The following is a 5,979-nucleotide window of genomic DNA, read 5'->3' on the forward strand; positions in this document are numbered from 1 at the left end:
CCTCCCTAAGGCACAGTGGGGGGTGGCACAGCGTCTGCAGTATGATTGGCTGTACACAGACTCAGTTCACCTCCACCCCGGTCACTCAAGGAGGCAGCAAGAGGGGGGGGGTAAACCCCACAGGACAGCCTGCCACTGCCTATAACTACTGGGACTTATGTGTGACAGGAGGCAGAAAGTATAGTCTGGACCAGCCATACCTACATATGTTTTGTGTGTGTCTCTCTCTCTCTCAATATATATATATATATATATATATATATATATATATATATATATATATATATATATATATAATTGGCAGCTGCATTAATTTTGAACCACTTTAGTGTACATCTGCGTCGCCCCAAGGCAGACGCCTGCTAGGGCTCCCCAAGAGCTGCTCCTCTCTGCATAGGACCAGCGTGCTAAGGGTTAACATTTGCTTGTACTTTGTGGAACATCAACCCCACCCACTGGAATGTTAATGAGCCAAGAGGACACACAGAACTTTGTATTCGCAGCTGCATTCACTCTGACCCCCTTCCGTGTACATCTGTGTCGCCCCAACGGAGGACAGCCTTTGGCATAGCTGGTGTATATATATACTGTACACACACGAAGTCTGAAATGTTTACACATTTACTGAACTTAAAAAGATAAACACTTTGATACATTGACATGTCAAAGTTTTACTGTCATTATCGATACAAATAAGTGGCCATTGTTGTCGTCGTTTATTTGTAAAGCGCCAACATGGGAGTACAGAGTTATGTATATTACATGAACAGAATGACATACCAAATAAGGACAATCAAACGCAAAAATATACAAAATGTAATGACAGCCCTGCTCATGAGGGCTTACAATCTATTAGTAATCACTCATGACATTTGCTTATTAGAAACAAACCTCTAAGAGGCAGCTGTTCAAAATGCAGGGTTTTTAGCTTAACTGGTAACCACAAAGTTCCAATCTCTGATAAATAGCCATTGTAATCAGAATATTTACAAGTCACACGGCTCACATAGAAGACAGAAAATAACTCTGCAATGCCACGTCATGTAAAATAAAGTCAATAAATCACAAAGGCTGTTAAACGTTGTATAAACAAAAAAAAGTATTTTAAATTAGGTTAAAATAAAAACTCTTTGTGAAAGGCTTGTGAATTCAAGCACTTTGCAAACTGTCTTTCACATGATTTGTGAAACTAAAAGAAAAGCTTTGCAGGCTTTCGAATGTACTCTCTGCCACCTCCTACTGTATAACTGCTGCTTCTTAGAAGAAGGCTGCTGGATCAGACCTGCTCATTTGAGTTCTTTTCCTCCACTTGCTCTCCTGCCTTTGTCTCTGGGCTCTTACTCCTGTACCCCTTCCCTTTATTAAATACAAGGCACTGCTGATAACCAACCCACACTCTTTATCTAGTGCCCTGTCATGCTAATTTAGAACTTACAGAATTTTACACGTCCGTACATAGTTAATTAAGTTGGTGTGTGAGATTTATATATTCCAGTTTGATGTATACAACACATTCATTAATTTACTTGAGCAATGTACACTTCTGAACTGGTCCTTAAAAGCTGCTTACACCACCCCTACAAATAATGGTTCCTTTTCATGGTCTGTAAGAACTAGTAAGGGAATTTTTGTGTTGCTTTGAAGTAGACTTGACATTCCCAAGACATTTACCATCTGGACTCTAATCACACTCAGGAGACAAGTGGCTACATATAAAATTGAGTTAATCCTGTATATTAAACTATGGTGAAACAAAGGAGAGACAACTTTAATATTCACAGTAACAGAATTCAGCCCAATCACATACCTGTACTATCAGCATATCAGGCAGACCTAGATAATAAAAAATGTCCATCATGTTTTATTAACAGTTTAGCCTGGTACATTCAACTCAGAAGGTCACAATAGAGACGCCCACATTTGTATTTTTTCCAAAAGATTTTTTTCTTTATTGCCAGGTGGAAATGTGTCCCTATACTTATCTTTGTTTGGCTCCTGCATTCCCAAACAGTCTGCATTTTCATAACAATTTGCATTTATTTGTACAAACCTTACTAAATTAGTGTCAAGATGAACACAAATAAGAGGCTATATTACCATTTGACATTACAGTTTATGCAAGCGCAATCAAATATATATATACTGTATTTCTAATTTCAAAGGCTAAGGCTTTGGCTACATCATGTAACATGACATACTGTATGTGCATTGGTGAGAACTAACTTCATATAATCTCCTCACAAAAATAATGCAATGGTGCATTGGTTTAGCAAGTTCGGTCGTCTGTACATTCCAGTGATATGTATGTCATTGTCCTTTCAATTGAATATCCATATGTTTTCTCCATGTTTGGGTTCCAAATTCCACAAAAGATTCTTGAACCGAGAAAATATTCCAAGATGTCATGTACCAGATTTATTTTCTGCCTTATTGATCCTACAGTATGTTGTCTTGGTGTGTTTCTAGTCTCATCACAGCTCTAAAATCCATATTTGGCATCTATGAAGAATTTTCAGTAACCTGCAAAAATGATAGAAAATACATAAACCTTGTTGGCAGACTGATCAATGAACATTAACGCGTGCTACAATTGTGGCGGGTGAGTAGAATTATCAGCCAGTAGCATTTGTGAGATACAATAGGGGTTTCTCGACCTGGTGTTTCTAAAGGACTTAAGAGAGCATCAGCGACAGGCAGTTCTTTTTTTTAAAAAGTAGAGTCAACTTTTTTATTATTATTATTTATATGGCTACAACATATTACAAAATGTAGTCGAAGGAACAAAGTTTGATGAAGGAAAGAGGTTGCAGTGGTTGAATTTGAGCTGGCAAGGTTCGGTTGGTTCCATGTGCATATTTAATCATTAAACCTCACCAATCTAATTAGTATACAAAAAATAAGGAATCATTTTTTTAAACTTTGCAATGCAGTATGTAATATGGCTATCCAAATGTTGTCTCGATGAGCTATGTTACACAATGTAAAAAAACTAAATGTTGTATACTTTTAGAAAATATAAAATTTAATACATTTTATTTTTGCTTAGTTAATGTTTTTTTTTACATACAAAACTGGTGGTTGGTCCAAAAGTAGAATTGTTTTCATAAAATATATCCTTTTTATTGGGGTATTTTTATACTACAGTATAGTTTTGCTTTACAACGATTGCGGGCACCTTTTGCATTGAGCCACGAACAACTTAGGTATGAAGAGCTTTACAGAGTCTTACACTTTTGGCGCCTCCCTTTGCCAAAGTAGTATGTAAAACTATATACAGTATATATCTGGGATCAGGATACTCAGTGGACCCAAAATGATAAAATGTAGTATTCCATTTCATGATTACACTGAACTTGTGGGAACATTTTTGATAAAGTCTGAAGTTAGTGTAAGTTTATGAGAAAATTTTCAAGACCAGTGTGTTTAACAAAAATTCCCAGACAGACTTTTTTATTTATATAGAAACGTGTCCATGTCAAAATTCCTTGAAATATGTATTTTTAGAAAATATACACTTTTATTGGGCATTATTATGCTAGAGAGTAGCTTTGCTTTGCCAATGATGGGGAGCACCTTTTGCTTTCAGGCATGAGAAATTCAGATGTGAAGAGCCTTAAACAGTTTTATACAGTACATTTGGCATCTCTTTTTGCCAAAATAGTATGTAAAGCTATACATATCTGGTATCAGTGTACTCAGTGGGCACAGGGTGATAAAATATAGTATTGCTTTTCATGATTATATTGAACTTGTGGGAGAAATGTTGATGCAAAGTTCCAAATTAATGAAAATTTCAAGACCACAAATTGTATGTAAATATATATATATATATATATATATATATATATATATATATATATATATACATACAATTTGTGGTCTTGAAATTTTCATATATATATCAGAAAATATACATATATATCAGAAAATAAATAGATGATACTGTTTTGTGGCTAACGAAATGCTTTTATTTGTGCGAGCTTTCGAGATACACTGATCTCTTCTTCCGGCGATGTTACAATGAATGAAGCAAGCAAAGGGTATACTTAAAAACAGTGTCTCTTGGAATGTTATCTGTGCTAGTCTTTCCCCCGGTGTGGATGTGTTTTATGGCTAGAGGTGTCAAAAGGTTCCTGAAAGCAAGTGATGTAAGAGTGTGTGTGTGTATCTGTGTGAATATAAATGAATGGAGAGCCCACAGTATATACAGTGCTTTACAAAAGGTGTGTGTGGAGTGGGAGTGCTTTCGGTAACCTTTTGACACCTCTAGCCATAAAACACATCCACACCGGGGGAAGGACTAGCACAGATAACATTCCAAGAGACACTGTTTTTAAGTATACCTTTTGCTTGCTTCATTCATTGTAACATCGCCGGAAGAAGAGATCAGTGTACCTCGAAAGCTCGCACAAATAAAAGCATTTCGTTAGCCACAGAACGGTATCATCTATTTATTTTTTGATTATTGAAGCTCGGCTAACACGGTACTGATACCTCTACATGAAAATATATATATATGTAGCCATGCATAATAATGACTGCATACATCTTCCCTGTTGGCAGTAAGTCCTGGTAAGTACAGGCCTGCCAACAGTAGTTATGGAGGTTTTCCCTCACACCCTAGTGTGGTGCCCTGTGTAAGGAGGGGAGTGGCTGTATGCTCGGAGTCCCTGGATAGTGACCTCAGAGATGCGCCTGCCCCCTGAGGTATAAAGGGCACAACACTGACAGTTAGTTTTGTTGGTTGAGAAAGAGTAACCAGAAGATAAAGGGATTGGAGGAACACTTTTGTGACCCTAGTGCAGTAACTAGCGGTAGCAGAGTGATAAATCAAGTCTGTCTACGCCACACTGTGTCCAGGGACCTGGCACAGCGGTGATCTCCCTAGGAGAAAGGGAATCCCACTTCAATACGGGAGGGCGTACCTGGCAAAGGGACAGCACGGAGAGATGTGCGGCTAGAGCCGGCAGCTGCATGGGGCAGTCTGCTACATCCCTGTATTCAATAAAGATGTCCTTGATAATGAGAACTCCACTGTGTGAGTGTGAGATTACTCGACAGTGGATGGCACCAAGAAGGAGTTCCTCACCAGGACCATCTCCCTGCGGAAGCACAGAGCCTGATGAGGTGGAGGCGCTGCACATGATGTAAGTTGGACTCGCACCCACTACCTCAGCTATCTGTCCTGATGACATCCCCTAATAACACCAAGTGGGAGACTCAAGAATCCTGTTACTTGTAGGTGCACCACCACACACGCCTTGTAATGGGGGACTGGTTAGACTACACGGGCCAATATGAGATTGGGTGGGTCAGGCCAGAGGGATACACCCGTTACATATATATATATATATATATATATATATATATATATATATACAAATGTAAATACCACGGTATGCTCATCTGCATGTCTTAGGCAGGTCTGCAACCCTGCCTTTCACCATTATCACCCAGCACACAGCACTTCCACTGCAGCAAGGGATTCTGGGAAATGACATGCAAATGAGCACACAGTGCCAATATATATATATATATATATATATATATATATATATATATATATATATATACAGTGTTCGACAATTGTATACATTTACTCGCCCGGGGCGGGTGGATTTAACCCCCGGGCGAGTAACTATTGGCCCAAGCAGCACACGTGTTTTTTTTTTTAAATTCCCCCGTTCGCGCTGAAATTTCCCTGCTCGCGCTGAAAAAAAAAAAAAAAAAAAAACTCCCCTACCTGACTCCTGATTGGCGCGCGCTCCAGGCTTTGTGGGCGCGCGGCCAGGCTCTATATGAGCCCGCCCCAATGAGCGGCCATTCTGCCTGGAGCTCTGTTGGAGGGTAAGTACTCTCCATGCTGCGGCCCCTCTGCTCCTTCCCTGCGATCCCCCTGGTCCCCACATGGCTCCCTACTCCCCACCGCGGAAGCTCTCCTGTCCCCTGCTCCTGTCCCATTCCCCTCCTCCTGTCCCC

The 5,979-nt window shown here is 39.5% G+C and overlaps 1 long non-coding RNA gene across 3 annotated transcripts in view; it reads right to left on the reverse strand.

The window, feature by feature from the left end:
- Positions 1–714: 714 nt before the first annotated feature.
- The window catches only part of LOC142486987 (uncharacterized), a 230,117-nt gene continuing 224,852 nt past the window's right edge, over positions 715–5,979 (reverse strand). For all 3 annotated transcript variants that reach the window (XR_012799101.1, XR_012799100.1, XR_012799099.1), the window contains one exon: positions 715–2,520. This is a non-coding gene — a long non-coding RNA (uncharacterized LOC142486987). The remainder of the gene's footprint in view (positions 2,521–5,979) is intronic.

This window comes from Ascaphus truei, chromosome 2 (genome assembly GCF_040206685.1).
Source record: "Ascaphus truei isolate aAscTru1 chromosome 2, aAscTru1.hap1, whole genome shotgun sequence".
Classification (NCBI taxonomy): Eukaryota; Metazoa; Chordata; class Amphibia; order Anura; family Ascaphidae; genus Ascaphus; species Ascaphus truei.